General features: G+C 42.6%; 1 long non-coding RNA gene across 2 annotated transcripts; it reads left to right on the top strand.

The window, feature by feature from the left end:
• The first annotated feature begins 11,091 nt into the window (after window positions 1–11,091).
• Window positions 11,092–13,739, top strand: LOC120435875. 2 transcript variants are annotated; one of them, XR_005609987.1, is made up of 5 exons: window positions 11,092–11,106; window positions 11,185–11,382; window positions 11,464–13,294; window positions 13,377–13,412; window positions 13,716–13,739. It is a non-coding gene; the product is annotated as an uncharacterized LOC120435875 (long non-coding RNA). The 2 variants fall into 2 exon arrangements; XR_005609986.1 differs by having other exon boundaries at window positions 11,098–11,382.
• The last annotated feature ends 3,826 nt before the right edge of the window (window positions 13,740–17,565 follow it).

The raw sequence follows: 17,565 nt of genomic DNA, 5'->3' as shown, positions 1-17,565 counted from the left end.
TAGGAGCAAAATTTAACACACTAATATTACATCCTGTTTTTTTAGAGCTTTCCTTTTTTCACCTACTTACCCATTTGCTGAGTGGAGTAACTGGACTCTTGATATGTTTAGTCTTCCTCATCTATTAAAAATCTACACATGTACATTCATTTTTCCTCACACATTTTTCTTGTTAAAAAAACCATCTCATTAAATAGGGTTAACTTCTTAAACTCACTCAGTCACATTGCTTTTTGAAGAGTGTAAATCTATAAAACAAACTCCTTATATCTGTCTTTATATCTTTTTTTTCAAATATCTTTTATTAGGAGCAAGGATCACAGTTGTTACAGGTTAACAGGACTTATGCCCCCTTTTTCTCTAAACAGGACAATAATTGAATACATAGTAAATAAATAAATAGAAGAACAAAAAAACAAAAAATCCACCAATCGATGATTTAGATGGCATCTAAAGTAGACTTCAAGTCCGTTGAAGTGAACCCAACATGTCTTAGAAAAAAAGAAAAAAAAAACCAAACCCACCCTGGACCCCAATCCCCTGACTGCCAGAAAGTTACATTTTCCCCACATATGCGAGTAAAGGATGCCAGATTCGTTCAAAATCTTTCACATTGCCATTCATGGTATATCTTATTTTTTCAAGGTGAAATGTATTTGTAAGCTCTGCGAGCCACATCTTTAACACAGGAAACTCTTTGCCTTTCCAAAGCTGCAGGATCAGTTTCTTTGCAATGATCAGTGCATATGACATAAGACTTTTTTGAGCATGTTGTAAGCTTTGTGTTTCTTTGGAGATCCCAAGGATTATTACTGTTGGATTTGGATCAGTCTTGATTTTAAGAATATTAGACAGATAGGTGAAGATGTCACACCAAAAACTCTGAAGCCTTGGACAAAGTGCAAAACTATGTAACAGATTTCCATAATGTATCATACGTTTTTTCACAGAAGGGAGAGCAGTCTGGATAAATTTGTGAATTCTTTCTGTTGAGTAATGTAACCCGTGTACAATTTTATACTGAATTAGGCAATGACGGGAATTAATAAAAAGCGTATTTATGTTGCATAAGACCTCCTGACAAAAATCTTCTGATAGAGAGATCCCAATTTCCTTTCCCCACTCCTCTTTTATTGAATGAGTAGAAGGTATACTCATCTCCTGTAGTGAGTTATAAAATAATGAGATTCTCTTTTCGGACCCCCGACTATCACTAAGGCATCTATCCAAGGTGTCAGACGGCACCGATATCGATTGCCTAATGTGAAGAGGAAGATTATTCCAAAGCTTAGGAGCCACAGTAGAGAACGCTCTGTCTCCTGTCAGTTTCAGCCGTGATTTGGGGACTGAGAGCAACAGCTGCTCAGCTGACCGGAGCGAACGAGTGGGGACATAGGGCTTCAGCAAATCAGACAAATATGTAGGTGCCAGACCATTTAAAGATTTAGAAACCAATAAAATAACTTTAAAATGAATCCTAAATTCAATTGGAAGCCAATGCAGGGAGGCCAGGACCGGAGTAATGTGCTCAAATATCCTTTTACCAGATAAAAACCGTGCCACAGCATTCTGTACTAGTTCCCCAGTCCAACCCCTACTAAAAGGGAGTTGCAATAATCCAAGCGTGAGGTTATAAAAGCGTGGATAACAGTCTACAAGTCACGCCTTGAAAGAAAAGGTTTAACCTTCGACAGACGCCTGAGTTGATAGAATGACGATTTCACCACCCCATTCACGTGGCCATCAAAGGTAAGTGCAGAGTCGATTTTTAACCCAAGATTGGTAATCGAGCTCTTCAGGTGAGGGGTCAGAGCAGCAAGGTCAACATCAGGGATATCAGAGGAACGATTCGGGCCAAACAGAATTGCTTCCTTTTTACGTTCATTAAAATTTAAAAAGTTTAGAGCCATCCATGACTTAACATCACTAAGGCAATCAAGCAGGAGTCTAATTGGGGAGCTATCAGAATGACTGAAAGGAAAATAAAGCTGGCAATCATCAGCATATAGATGAAATGAAACTTTGCGTTTACGAAAGATCATACCCAGTGGCAGGAGATACAATGAAAACAGTAATGGCCCAAGAATAGATCCCTGTGGTACACCCCATGGCAGAGGGGCCACAGAGGACGATGACAAGCCCAACTTAACACAGAAGCTCCTGTTTGAGAGATATGATTTTATTCACAGGAGTGCCAAGCCAGAAATGCCCACACAATGCTGTAATCAAGAGATCAGCAGGTCGTGATCCACTGTGTCAAATGCAGCAGTCATATCTAGTAGTATAAGCACTACATGTTTACCACAGTCTGTCGCTACCAGAATATCGTTCATAACCTTTATGAGAGCTGTCTCTGTGCTATGAAACGGCCTAAAGCCAGACTGAAAAACTTCAAACATTTGAGAGTTGTTTAGATAATCCATCAGCTGAGTGTGAACAACCTTTTCCAAGATCTTACTCAGAAAAGGAAGTTTAGAGATGGGTCTAAAGTTTGACATTACTGAAATATCTGAGCCTGGCTTCTTAAGTAAGGAGTGAATAACTGCATGCTTAAACCCGCTTGGTACTTGACCTGAGGAGAGGCTGGTATTAATTAGGTCCAGAATGTGTGGTCCAACAGTAGGAAACACCTTTTTTAGAAAACGGGGATGAGCGACATCATTTGGAGAACCACATGGGTTAGCAGTTAACACAAGCTTCTCTAGTTCAGGTAGAACAATTGGTTGGAAAGCAATAAGCAAATTTAAACAGGGAACATGCACAGTTGTTATATAACACAGTTATATAACAACTGTGCACAGTTATAAAACACAGTTATATAACAACAACCTTTTTTTCTCTTACAGATCTAACTTTTTAGGTTTAACTATTGTCCTCCCTGACTTGGTTTTGACAACATCAGTGTTAACAGGTGTAGCAGGAATTACACTGGGTGTTTGTGGTTTCTGCAACACAGGCACATTAGAAGGTTTGTGCACTGGTGAACTTAAAGGAATCAAATGCATGCGATTACGCCTCACAGTTCCTTGTGGTAACTCCACTGTGTATGATCGGGGTGTAGAGTTGTTTTGGATAACAGTGCCTGGAGTTTTGACATCAGTCACCCAAACTTGTTCTCCTGGGGACAGGCTGCATAAAGGTTTTGCGCGGTGGCGCCTGTTAAAGTTTGCCATGTCCATCATCCTCTTCTCCCTTTCCTTTTGAGCAAGCAGTGTGCTGTCCGGCAGTGTAGGCTCCAGCTGCGATGGAAGTATCGGCAGTGTGGGTCTCAGACATCTGCCCATTAAAAGCTCTGCGGGGCTGTATCCGGACTGCAGTGGTGTATAGGCAAGAAGAGCTGGATAAGGATCAGCTGCTTTTTTCAGAAGATTTTTTACAGTCTGTACAGCACATTCTGCTTCTCCATTACTTTGTGGAAACTTGGGGCTGCTTGTGATGTGCTTAAAGCCGTACGCTGCTGCGAAGTCTGCAAAGGTTTGACCTGAATACTGTGGCCCATTACCAGACGTGAGGACCTCTGGGATGCCATGATGGGCAAAGAAAGATTTCAGGTGAGTAATGACATTGTTTGATTTTGTTCTGTTTAACAAAGCAATCTCAACAAATCTAGAGTGACAGTGAACAGCGAGAAGGTAAGTTTTCCCCCCCAGCTTGAAAAGGTCTGTGCTCACTCTCTGCCATGGGTGGGCAGGGTATTCTGTTGGCATGAGTGGCTCACTGTGATTGTGTCTTTCTTGAATGCACGTTCTGCATTTGAGCACCATCTCAGAGATTTGTTGACTCAGTCCGGACCACCACACTGTTTGGCGTGCATGAGCTTTACATTTTACAACACCTTCATGTCCTTCATGTAGTTTGCAGCACCTCGTTTCTCATTGCTGAAGGAATGACAAGCCATGTATCTTTTAGCAAAAGGCCGTCTTCAACAGTGAGCGTGGCTCGTTCAGGCCAGTAATTTCTCAATAAAGGCTCTTGTTTTGCATGTTCTGGCCAGCCTTGTGTGCACATGTCCATGACGCGAGCACACACACTGTCGCTTTTCAATTGTTCCTTCAGTGTTTGCATATATGAGGAACTTACAGGCATGTTTGTTACAATACTGTCCACACATATGTCTATGCTTTCCATCAGCTCTTTGTCTGATATGCCCATTAGTTTTTTCAGAGGCGAGCGGGGCAAAGTATCTACTGTCCAGAGCGATTTCCCTGGGGCATACTGAACATTGTACGAGTAACGCATGAGTCTCATTCTGAATCGCTGGATCCTGGGTGGCAAGAGATCCAGAGGTTGTCCTCCCAGTAAGGAAACGAGAGGCTTGTGGTCCGTTTCGAGACAAAAATGTTTACCAATCAGGAAATCAGGAAATCGCTCACACGCCCATGTAGACGCCAGTGCCTCTTTTTCCACTTGTGCATATCGTTGTTGAGTAGGAGAAAGGGACCTCGACGCCTACGCCACTGGTCGCCATCCTTTTCCCGACAGCTGCAAAAGAACACCTCCGAGACCATAGGATAAAGCATCTGCTGATACTTTAATGTCTCTGTTGGGGTCATACATTGCAAGCATGAATCATGCTCCTGATGGTTACGTCCCCACACCAACACATAATCAATGTGACACACCACTCCTTCGAGACCCTCAATGACCTCCGCCATCGTGCGCTGAAAGTGTTCGGGCACTGAGTTGATCCCAAATGGTAGGCGGTTAAAATGGAACCGCACAAAGGGAGTGATGAAGGTGGTGAGTTTGGCAGACTCATCGGACAGGGGAATCTGCCAGAAGCCCATGTTAGCGTCCAGTTTGCTAAACACTTTGGCTCCTGCCAGCATTCCGAGACTTTGTTCAACTGATGGCAGCACATATTTTTCCCTGCACACAAACTCATTTAGTCCGGTAAAGTCTACACAAAGTCTCAGCCTAGGGCTGTTTTTCTTTGGAACAACAACCATGCCGGCACACCAATCCGTTGGTTCCTCAACTCAGGTAATGACACCAAGCTCTTCCATTCATTGGAGTTCCTCCTTTACCCTTCCCATTAGAGGGAGAGGAAGCCTTCTCAGAGTTTTGAGCGAGTACAGCACAGCGTTTGGTTTGAGTTTAATGTGATAGGCCCGCTGCACTTTCCCTAGACCATTGCAAAGTTTAGGGTAAGTAGTCTTCAGAGTGTCCATTGAAACCACGTTAGCTTGCACCTGCAGGCCAAGAGCTGTAATGGCAGGCAGGCCTAGCAGTGGAGTGCTCAGGTTTCTTACAACATAGACCTTCTCTGTAGTCTGTTTTGCTCCGTAGTTGAGCTGTAGCTTTGTAAAACCTGCAACGTCCAGTGGTGTTTTTCCAGGGCCTAACAAAGGTTTTTCTGGCTGCTGGAGAACTGGTCTTTGTTCATTAGCAAAACTCTTTGACAAGTCCGAGTCAGCTATTACAGTTACATCTGCTCCAGTATCCAGTTTTAAAGTGATTTTTGCATCTTTCACTTGTATGTTGGCTGACCACGCCTGGCCGTCACTGGAAACTGAGCCTAGGAAGAAACTTTGCTCCTCTTCCTCCTCAATACTTTGCACTGTCTTCCTTTGTCTGTAGACGCACCGGTAGTGACCTTTTTTCCCACATAAATGACATTTTGCATCATTTGCTGGGCACTCGAGTTTCAGATGTGGAGAGCCTCCGCACTTGTAGCATTTGTTACTTTGTCTCTTGCTATATTGCTGTTGTGTTTTGACAGTTTTATTTCTGAACATGTTTAACTTTGTTTTGTCATGCTTTTTTATCACTCTGTCAATTGCATTCACATTTACATGCATCACATTTGTTTCACGTCTTAAAGCTGACTGTTGCGTTTTGATTTCTTCTGACTGTCTCGCCATATTTATAGCTTTATCCAAGTCCAAGTCTTTTTCCATCTGCATACGCTCAGACAGCCTTGTGTCAGCCAAGCCCACTACTATTCTGTCTCTTATCAGCTCATCGTGGAGCGGTGGGTAGTTACAGTGCTCTGCTAATGTATGCAAGGCAGTCACAAATGCATCAACAGTCTCATTTGGTTCTTGTTTGCGCATATTGAAACGTGTGCGCTCATAAACAACATTTTTCCTGACAATGAAAAAGTTGTGGAAGCTGTCTCTCACTTTAGAATAGTCCCGTTGTAGTCCTCTCAGGATGTCATCTGCTTCGTCTCCCATACAATATATGAGAGTGTTCACAGATTAATTGCCTGGCGGAATCTCTTGAAGCGACGGACCCATCTTGTCCATTCATGTGGTTTGGAAAAATCAAAGGGCTCCGGTGGTTGGATGCTAAACGTAGCGCTGGGAGTGCTAGCCGCGATGCTAACTCCTGCCCTCGGATGATCGTCTGCGTCGTTATTTGGCATTTCCTTTTCACCTTCCCCTTCTCCTCGCACTTGGCAGATGTATGGAGTCTTACAAGTCACGCAGCACTTCTGACACCATGTGTGATTCTTACTCTGAATCGGAATAAGTACGCGGGACCACTGTGCGCCGTAAGACCAACTCTTTACTCACTGTCTTACCGGCATGCATTGCCAGTGCGTAACACGTAATTACACAATCAGACAATAAACACATACTGCCCATACAACAAATGTACCAGGGACAATTATGCATACACAACAGCCAATGCAATCTATTTGTCTTTTCAAGTTGTAGTATTACACAACATTTTCAGATCCAATAGAAATAAAGTAAGTGTTTCATAATTCATTCAGTTTATTGTCTTTATTTATAACTGGCATTATTGTTTCAATCTATTATAGAATCTTACAAGACAGAGGCAAAATTGTTACTTCGGAAACATGGCATCAACAATTTCTCTTCCACGATGGAATCCGATAAAAACCGATCTCTTTACCCGTCGGCTTCCCGTGGCTGTCATGTGACCGGCTTTTGCAGTTAATAATACAACAGCTTTGTGTTTCTTTTTATCACTGTGTAACTGTTTTCTTGTGAAAGCCTGCGTCCGCTAGTACCACTTGCCAATCATACCTACAATCCTTTGCGGTTTTGACGTCACATTTTCGAGCTCTATTGTGATTAACTAACTCTCACTACTGACTTGTGTTATAAAGAAAAAGTAGAGAAAGGAGATGTGTTGTGTTTGAGCTGCAGGCTCTTCCTCGTATGAGGTACGGTGGCTTTGCAGAAGCCTAATGCAGTTAGTGCTTCTTCTCTTTTGTGGTGACACCGAACAACTGCATCTCAAAACCTCAACTAAAAGTCGGTGTAACACCGCAATGAAACAAGCCGCTTACACCAATAAGTTCTTAAAACAAATTAAAATTTGTAGCTATCACAAACACGTGAGGCAAGTTGGACATCTTGATCAATTATATTCTTCTTTTCCAGCTCTTGAATAGATACAAACTCCACAGTATGTGAAAACTGTCAGTGAAGCTTGAAATGACCCTTTACATTTACGGTCTGATTCTATGTATTGGTGATACTGGTGGATTACAGCTCTTTGTTCAGTGGAAAGCAAATGAAACAAGTCTGCAACCACAAACATTATAGCAGATTTACATCCTGGTTTTTTTTTTTTGTTTTTTTACCTTTTTTTAAGAATATGTCAAAACATGAAGTGTGGAGTTCCTGAATGTGTTATTAGTCTATAAAGTGAAAGAAATTAAAAAATGTGATGCATCTGAAACAATAAGGAAACACCTCCAGCAAGTGATGGAGTTATAATAATTACACAGTCAAAATCAACACAGATCACAGACAGCAGTTCACTGAGGTCATTAAAAAAGTCTGTGCAGTATTTGGGAGGCCTGTAAACATTAAGAAACACAACTCTGGATGGGGCCTTCAGCTGTAAAGCCACATATTCAAAAGACTGAAAACTTCCAGGAGATAGCTGCTTACATTGAAATGATTCATTAAATAAGACAGCAACGCCTCCTCCTCTCCTGCTCACCCTGGTCTCACTGATAAAACTGTAGTTAGGAGGGGTCGTCTCGATGAGAACAGCTCCACTGTTACTTTGGTCCAACCAAATTTCAGTAAAAAACATAAAATCAAGGCTGTGCTCGGTGATTAAATCATTAATTAAAAATGTTTTCCCAGCTAAAGATCTAACGTTTAATAAAGCCAACTTAAGTGTTTTAGAGGTATTATTTGCCCCCTCGTGTTTGGGAGCAGTCTGTGGCACACAAGGTATGTTTACTATATTTAAAGATCTTTTAGAGTGCAGCTCTCTGTGTTTTGACCAGGCCACATGTCTCCTTCTGTCACCTAAAAGTACAGAAATTTTAAAACCTTCTAGTAAACAGGTAAAAAGTAAAAAGTCACCACTGCCATAATCCTCGCAGCCCGGACCCTCCACACATCACACATCAGACTGCGGAGACAGAGCATGAAGGTGGTAAGGAGGAACTAAGGGGGGCGGGGCTGGGCAATGTAACTTTGATTGCTCTGTTGAGGGCGGGGCTCGATGGCGAACCTTTGGCTGCTCTAGTGGGGGGTTTATGGGGAACAAAAAGCGGTTGGGCCGCGGGGTAGATCTGAGCCCAGCATTGACCCGCTCCATCATCTCCTCAGTGAATTTCAGGTGTGGGGAGGAGGGAGAAAGGAAGGGGGAGGAGGATGATGACCTGTCAGGGGTTTGGGGGAGTGGGGAAGGTCGTGGTCCCTGGTCCTGGTCGTTGGTGTTGTTGAGAGAGTTGGAGGCAAATAGGGACCCCTCTTCTTGCCTCAGATGTCTCTCCTTTCCGAAGCTCTTCCCGGGTGGGGACAGATGAAGCTCCTCCTCAAGGTTTCTGCTGGGCTTTGTCTGTTCTCGGAGTACTGTTTGTTCCTCTTTATGAGATAACTCCTCGTTTATCTCAGCCTTGGCACCAAGCACAGATGGATGATGTATGGAATAAAACAAGTTGGAGGTGAACAGTTTCACCCCAGACTTGTTAAAATTAAATCCATTTGCTTTAAACAGATGCCTGCATTCCCAAAAAATATTAAAATTGTTCATAAAATGCACTGAGTGGTCAGTACATGCTGACATAAGCCATTTATTCAGTGCAAACAACCTGCTGAATCTCTTGTCTCCTCCTCTGACAGGCGGTAAAGGTCCACTGATGAATACGGCTGCATTCATACTTTTCAACAGATTTTCAGACCTTACTTCGCTACTTTTAGATGGATGGTTGTCCGATATAGATCCAGGGTCTTTTGATAGTGGAGCAAATCTGTTCTGCAGTTTCACATTCAGTTGTTTTGGAGGTTTGTTGTTAACCTTCCCATTCATGGTTGTTCAGTCCTGTTTCCTCCCATGTACAGGGGTAGAAGAGCTTCTCTGTCTCGTAGGAAGTGAAGGCCAGTCGGTTTCAGAGATTTCAGCTCGCTGTGCCCTACCTGTGATACGTCCTCCCCCTTCCAGGAGACATGTTTTATGTCTTGGTTTTGCACCAAGACAGTCCAAGGGGGGATTATCGCTTGAGGCTTTGCACAGAGTCTACTTTCTTGGTCATGTTATCTGTGCTCCTTAGCTGTGTACTAGCTTGCTCACTGCCATTGTTTTGAATCAATGGCAAGGTTGTTTCATTTCCACACAGTCCATTTACCTCCACGTTTACTTCTAAGCAATGAATTTTTGTCTCCAGTACTGCAATCTTCTGCAGAGGTCTGTGGTAGTCATCTGTGGAGAGGGAAGGCATCTTGTTGCTAGTTAGCCTAGCGGTTAGCACCTTTCCAGGCTACTGAGGCTGCTCGGTGCCCAGACGCTGTAAATCAGGCTTCAGCTGTGTGTAGGCCACAGACACACGGAGCGCTGAAGATAACGTAACTATAAAAATGTTGCTGTTTCTGTTTAGAACACTTTATGATCTATAAGTGTTCAGAAGCTATCGCAGATAAGCTCATAAGGAAAAAAGGGAAAAAATCAGCATAAAAATCAATAAAAGAAGCAAAGCATTTAAAGAGCAAAGAGAGGAAGCGTCCACAGTCACAAAAGGGGAGGAGATAGGCCTATTTAACACCACATGCAGTTTACACAATACAATTTTATTTCTTATATGAATGTTATTTATTTTAACTGTCATAAACAGGAAGTGACAAGTGATAATAATAATTACTGTACTGCAGTAAAACATTCACAGCAAGTTGGATATCCAGTCTTTAAGTAATGACCTGATGAACCCTGCTTCCGGGTCTAAACTACTCTGCATTTATTAAGCTGTTGTGTTTTTAACATGTTTTAATGCTTTATATTTTGTTCTATTTAATCTGAACAAGCCCCTAAAAACAGTAAGTGATCACTGTTGGCCTCTCTCGGTCTTTAATCATCACTATTCATTTTAAAGCTCAGTTTTTAAAACCTTACGATGTAACTACAGCCCAGCCCATGCAGCAATATATAAATGACTAACTTCATATTGCAGTTGTACTCCTGACTGAAGTTTGGTCCCTTTACAGCATCCTGCCATGCAATTGCATTTGTCCCTAACCATCAGTAACCCTCATGTTAACTGTTATCGAGTGGAAAAAAGTTGGCGTTCATCCTCCGGTTTCACTGTGTTTATATTATGCTAACATAGCTTTGTAGCTATCCACCACACAGCACATCATTATATACCAGCTAGCCCAACTTCAGTAACCCTACAAACACCACTGCTGTTTAGTTTTCTGTCTTCATTTATGTTGGAAGTGATAGCAGAGCTGCATCTTTTAATTTTTGCTTTGGCGGTTAAGCTGCCTAATTTTTGGCTTCATGACCCTCCTTCGTGGTTCATGCATGTCAAAGATCAGTTTGTTCTTCAATTGCTTACCATCATCTAGTGGCCTCGCTGGATCCACTGTCCACCCACCGTGTGATGACCCTCTTCCGGGATCCCCCCCAAGGGAAATACACCGCTCTCAAGGCGCTGCTGCTTCGGCGCTACTCCCTCTCTGACGTAGAGTGGGCGAGAAACTCCTCTCTCTTAGGCCTGGATGATGGTACAGCTGTCATGGTCCAGGTGAGTGTGGGGTTTTTCCACTCTGCTGGGCTCCACCTTCAGGCAGAGACTCCAATCAGCTTTCACACCTGATTCCAATCAAGTCACCAGTATATAAGACCAGCACTCACAACAGACCTCTGCCAGATCTACTGCTAACTCACGTTAGTGCTAGGTTGCCAAGCCCTTGTGAGAGCCTCTTAACAATTGCATTTCTCCTCACCGTGTTTTCTTTGTCATAGGACCCACCTGGCTGTCACGCTTCACAAGCTGGAAAACACACATCTCCGTCTGGACGCTGGTTCTCTGTCATCGGGTTGCTTCCTTATCATCTTAAGACTCCACCTGCCTGCCTCCCTGCCAGGTCCTTCACTCCAAGTATATTCTGGACCTTCTCCCTTGGACACCCCTTCCTGGCATGACACTTTCACCTGCAACGCGTAAGCCCTAACCACCACAGTCTAATCCTTTGGCTACGATTCACTAGACTGCCACTGACTGCCTGTCTCTTCTCATTATAGTGACTGTGTACCTCCACCCAAGCTGCTGCCCCTTTTCCCATTCCCAGGATCCGTCTATGAAATCTTGCACCTAGCCATAGCACTCAGTCAGAGTTTCATGTTCATAGTTTGGCCTCATAGTTCTCAGTTCATAGCTTCCACAGTTCATAGCATTCATAGTTTCCTGCTTTGTAATTTAACTAAGCACTGTGTTCACGCCCGTTTTTCCTCCCTCTGTGTCTGCATTTGAGTCCACACCCACAGTCTAGCCCTCTCGGCCGTAACAACAGCTCTCGAGCTCATGGGGAGCACGCTGTCCTTGCTAGGAACGGATGACGGCGGATTCCTCTTCACTCATGTCTTCCTCCGACAGTTGCCGGTGCGAGCTGGCCTCGCCAACTCCCCACTGCTAGCCAGGAAGGATTACCGCTCACTTGCAGAAGAAGATGGCATTCTCCTTGCTACCAGAAGCTTTGTCATCCAGGTGATAGTTCGCAACTCACTGACGGCATCTCCTGCGTCATTACCGATTCTCCCGGCGGCCTCCGACTCATCGATGGTGGCTGGGATCGTGGCACCGCGGAAAGGGGCAGTGTTTTTACCATCATCATGACAGCGCCATGCCACCTTTGCAGTCTTAAGGCCCAGGGAAAGGAGCCTGCCAGCGTGCTGTAGCGGCCGCCACCGCTGGTGATAAGGAACGGGTGCTCTTCACAGAGGACTCGCGCTCGGGCAGGCGTTTTCTGGTTGACTCCGGCTCCCAGAAAAACCTCGGGAAGTCTCGTGGTGTTTTGCTAACCTCCACAATGCTATATTATTTAATCTTAAAAAAAAAAAGATTTCCCGCATACCACCGGAGAGCCTAAGAACCACTAGTGCTACGCAAACCACAGTTTGAGAAAGACTGACTTAAGTGAATAAGTTACATGAACACAGCTCCCTGTCTGTGATGTGGTTTCTCTGACACATGTATAAATCGATTTATGGTAAGTAAAGTTTATTTATATAGCACCTTTCACAGACATATGTCACACAGTGCTTTACAAGGTAAAGACATAATACAGTCATAAAATACATCATAACAACTCTGGTCTAATTAAAAGCTTTTTGAAATAAAAATGTCTTTAGCTGCTTTTTGAAGGTCTCCACTGAGTCCAAATCCCGTAGAAATGGGGGAAGTGCATTCCACAGTCTGGGTGCAACAGCTTGGAAAGATCGGTCCCCTCGGGTTTTAAAACGAGTGTGGGGGACCACTAAAAGGTTTTGGTTTGATGACCTCAGGTTACAAGTGGAGGTATGTGTACGAATCAATTCGGCAATGTAGGGGGGGGGCTGTCTCTGGTAGATTAGAGCAGTAAGAAGATTCAGGGTAAACATTACAATTTACAAAAACTGTCAGTGTGAGAGAAGAAAATGATTTTATCACAGCTCACCTCTGCTTCAAACCTTCAAAAACTTTAGTCAGAGTATGACTGTGCAGTCAGTTTATTTCTGGGCTTTTTAACCACAAGTCAGTGGTTGATACAGAGAGAAGCACACAGCACCTCTTACTTGCTTCATATAGTTGAGAGCAGGACAGACATCAGCTGCAGACACAGTTTAGTTCTATCAACTTAAACATTAATCATGTCAATAAAACAACTTTAGTCACATTTCATTTAGCAAAAAGAACTGCAAATAAGTCGTCTCTCAAAGACATGTTTCCTTTTTCTAAATCTTATCACAACAATAACACCCAAACACTGAGAGAAGGAGGAAGAAGAAGGATTTTACTTGGCTTGAACTGATCTCAGAGCTGGTCTGATATCATTGAGCAGCAGGATGGAGGAAACGTCTCTGCTGTGTCTGCTCTGTAAGTTCACTCTGTGTTTTTCATGCCTCTGCTGTCTTGTTGAACGTGAAACTCTGAACTAACCTGTTTAATTTCTCTTTAGTTCTGATCTCACTGCTGAGCTGCACCACAAACCAAGGTCAGTAACCACCTTCTGTCACTCTGTAAACCTGACTCACTCTTCCAGGAGACTGTGGGACATGTTTATTAAGAACATAGTGCAGCAAACTGCAGACAGACTCGTCTTCAGTCATTGTCAGTGTTATCTAATCATGTTATTATATCAGTCTAAATGATTAGATGTTATATAAATGTGGGGTGCAAGAATGAAAGTGATAATTTCCCATCAATGAAGGTCAGCAGAAAACAACTCACAATGTGAATTCAGTCAGTGTAAAATATGTCTAACAACAATGCATATGTCCCCTCTTCTTCCTCACAGCTCGTCTGACTGTGTCCCAGCAGCTCTCAGTTCTTTAAAGGAGACTTTGTGTCTCTGAGCTGTGAGGTGGACGACAGCTCTGCTGGATGGACTCTGAGGAGAAACACAAGTGAACAACAGAGGACTCAGTGTGGAGCTGACTGGGGAAAAAATGATCGTTCTTCCTGTAATATCACCAGGGTTCTTGAGTGGGACAGTGGAGCTTACTGGTGTGAGTCCAGAGAGGGTCCCATCAGTAACATGGTTAACCTGACAGTGACTGGTAAGCTGAGTGTGTGGAGTTAGTGTTGATTGTTGGGATTCAGAGATTCTTTTATTGCTACGATATAATCTGCCTTATGATGAATGCATTAATAACATGGTTTACAGTATTATTTTATCAGTAATATTTCTTAGAGGGTTCATATTGCATTGAATATGTTTGTCATCACATTCATTCTATTCACAGGTAGAGTTCATTTTATACACATTGCATATCTGTGCTTAGAGTTGATGTTCCATCCAAGAGGGTTTTAAGCTTCACTGGTGAGAGTGTCCAGCTGATACATGTTGAGGGAAGATGAGAACATAGCAGGTTAATTGCATGCATGCTTTATAGTTATTAAGATGTACATGATGTACCCTTGTCTGTAAACAATGTATTTTTGACGTGTACGTGGGGGCGTGATCCTCCATGCTATAAAACCAGAACCCAGTGTATTTTTGTCAGAGCAAAACAGGCCATATGCTGATGGATGTTCTCCTGTGTTAATAAACTCATCGTTTGATTGCAGTTGTCTGGTGCCTCCGTCGTTTGTTGTCTGGTCTGCAGTTGATCGATCTCTCTTCATGATGAAGCTGTGTGTAAATGGATGAAATGCTGTAGTTTGTCTCTGTGTTGAGGTGGATCAGTGATCCTGCAGAGTCCTGTCCTCCCTGTGATGGAGGGAGATGACGTCACTCTGCTCTGTAAAACAAAGACCACTCCCTCCAACCTCCCAGCTGCTTTCTATAAAGATGGCTCCCTCATCAGGAAGCAGCCTACAGGTCACATGACCATCCAGCATGTTTCCAGGTCTGATGAAGGCCTCTACAAGTGTGACATCAGCGGTCATGGAGAGTCTCCATCCAGCTGGATCACTGTCACAGGTGAGGAGCTTCACTCTTATTTCACCTCTTATTTCATCCACATATTCACCTGAACAGGTGGGATTCTCTCTGCAGAAAAACATACCACTCCATCCACCACCTCAGCACTACCCCCTGACTGCAGCTCCCTCCAGCTTGCATTCAGAGTGGTCCTCCACCTGCTTGTGTTCTGTCCATACGTCATCTCCACTTTCCTCATGATGTCTTTATATCGACACAGAGCCAAAGGTAACACTCTGAATCAATCCCTTAATATGCTGATGATTATATTCTCTTCATTGGTTCACATCTGATACATTTTCATATTTTTGTTTGTGCAGGGAACAAACTTTCCATCTTGATCCCACCCACTCATCCTGAGCAGGGATTCGATGATGTACATGAGGATGTAATTACTGATGTCACCACAGAGCATCACTTCTGAAACAAACTTCTGTTGTTTCTGTGTGGGTCTCACTAACTTCATCCTCTTCACCTCTGATGTAGAGATCATCAGAATAAATGGGCTCTGATGTTCATCTCTGGATATTTTCATCTAGATAAACAAATAAATTGATCCTAAGAGGCAGATTTTCATCATATACTGTGTGTGTTACTGCAGCTCTGTAACTAACGGATTCTTCAAAGCATTCAGATTATTTCTAAATCAAACCTGCAGATGTTTTCAGATCTGATATTGGAGGAAAACATCCAAACATCTGCTATATAGATAATGTTTCATCTGGATATTTCCTCAGTCCCTCTCCTTCCTACTCAGGTTCATGGACTGTTCACAGGCCCTGGTCTTTGCTCCAGTACTTTTTAACTTGAAATTTAAGTCATATTTATTATCCTGCTTTATGCCTAGTTTGTTTGTTCTTTTTTTTTTTTTTTAAATTCTTGTCATATTTTGTTTTGTATTCTAGCTTAAATCTCCTGGTTTGTTTGTGTGTTTACCACTGCAGCTCTGTCACTACTGTTTTGTACATCCAACTTATTTCTAAATGAAACCTGCAGATGTTTTCAGATCAGGTGTTAAAGGAACATGTTTTGGTACATTTTGTTTTATTTTGGTACTTCCTGTTTTGTCCTTTTCTGATGAGCTGATTAGACTCCTGGTGGTTGACTGGAATCATAACTACCAGGTGGTGCCTCCATCTGAAGCTTTTTCCCTGAAACTACCTGGACTTTGGTTTGCTGATTCGTCTTTTTAATTTAACCTTTGGAGTTGGTTGGATCTTTGCAACGTAATCCTTAGTAAACATTCACTATTTGTTAATTCACTCTACGTTGGAGTCTTTATTTGAATCATAATTTACAGCAGAGTGATTTGAACAAGAAATGGACCCTGAGGACTCCTGTAGAGGATGACAGAGAGGACATGATTTAAACCACTGTGGTGTTCACTAACTGCTTTCTGTCATAGCTCAGCTAATGGACTCGTTACTCAACAATCTTTATACCTTCATCCTATCTGCTCACTCTGAGCAGGGACTGAATAATACGCATGATGATGTTGGCGTCTCACTGACTTTGTCCTCTCCATCTCTGTTGTGGAGATTGTTAGAATAAACTGAGTTTGATGTTCATCTAAATTAAAAACCAAATATTCTTTCATAGAGGAGGATTTCTATCATCATTACTGTGAGTGTACGACAGCAACTCTGTAACTAATTATTGACAGTAGCATCTGTAATGGAATTTCTTTCACTTATGTACTAATCACATTATTTTATTATATAATGCCTTGGTGCCACTGGATTTTAACATGTCTGACACCCATACTGTAAGAAGGAAGTTGGGGGGGGAAGCAGACAACTCCACAGGAAGAGTCTTTTGTCTCTTCGAGGACTCTGGGAGGTAGCAAGGGAGTGTGAACCTTAAGGTGTAAAACAACTGTACTGCCTTTTGTTCCTGGAGAAGGTATTTAACTGAGAGCCATGCTAGGCTCAGTGAGACTCTGCTGACCCTGCCCCGCGGTCATGCAGGCTCTCCACAAGCTTGGTTGTCTGTTCTTTGTGTTTTGATTAAAGAATGTTAGCTACCGCTCACCGCTCATCTGCAGGCTTTATTTAATGGAAAACTTCCACAACACATCCAGTTTATCTCTAAATGAAACCTGCAGTGATATTTGGGGAATAAATAAAAGTTATTGATAAGGACTGTTTATTATAGTATTTGCTGTTTTGTGACTGAAATCAATGGACAGTCTGGTTGCTCCATCTGCCCCTAAAAAAATAAATATTCCTACTTAGATGAGGATATGCATCATGCACTTTCACTCACAGATACTGACATGTTACTTTAATTGGTGTCCAGTAGATGTTAAAAATAACATCATGTGACTGGGAGTGGATTCATGGATCGCTTCTTATCTTACCTGACTGAGCACAAACCTCTGAGAACCTTGAGGATTAAAATACAATTTAAAAAGCTAATGTTAAAATGTAAGATTTCTTCCATCGATTGCTAATGCTGACATCTTACAGCTTTCTCCTTAATTCGCACATGGAACTTTCCTTTCATTGTCCAGCTCATGTGATAGAGGATTCTATGTGGATATTGTTGCAGCAAATGCATGTGTGTCTGTAAATGTCATTTTGTGTGTGCACTAAAATCCATGTCTGTACTTGCATTGCTAAATGTGTAGAGGATTTCACAAACGTCTGACTGAAAGTAAGTAAACGTCCGTGTTTTGTATTACCTCTATTTATTGTTTTTAGGCACAAAGTCCTTTAAAGGT

Source organism: Oreochromis aureus, linkage group 3 (genome assembly GCF_013358895.1).
Source record: "Oreochromis aureus strain Israel breed Guangdong linkage group 3, ZZ_aureus, whole genome shotgun sequence".
Classification (NCBI taxonomy): Eukaryota; Metazoa; Chordata; class Actinopteri; order Cichliformes; family Cichlidae; genus Oreochromis; species Oreochromis aureus.
Note: the sequence above shows the minus strand (reverse complement) of the source record. Positions and strands in the feature narration are given on the sequence as shown.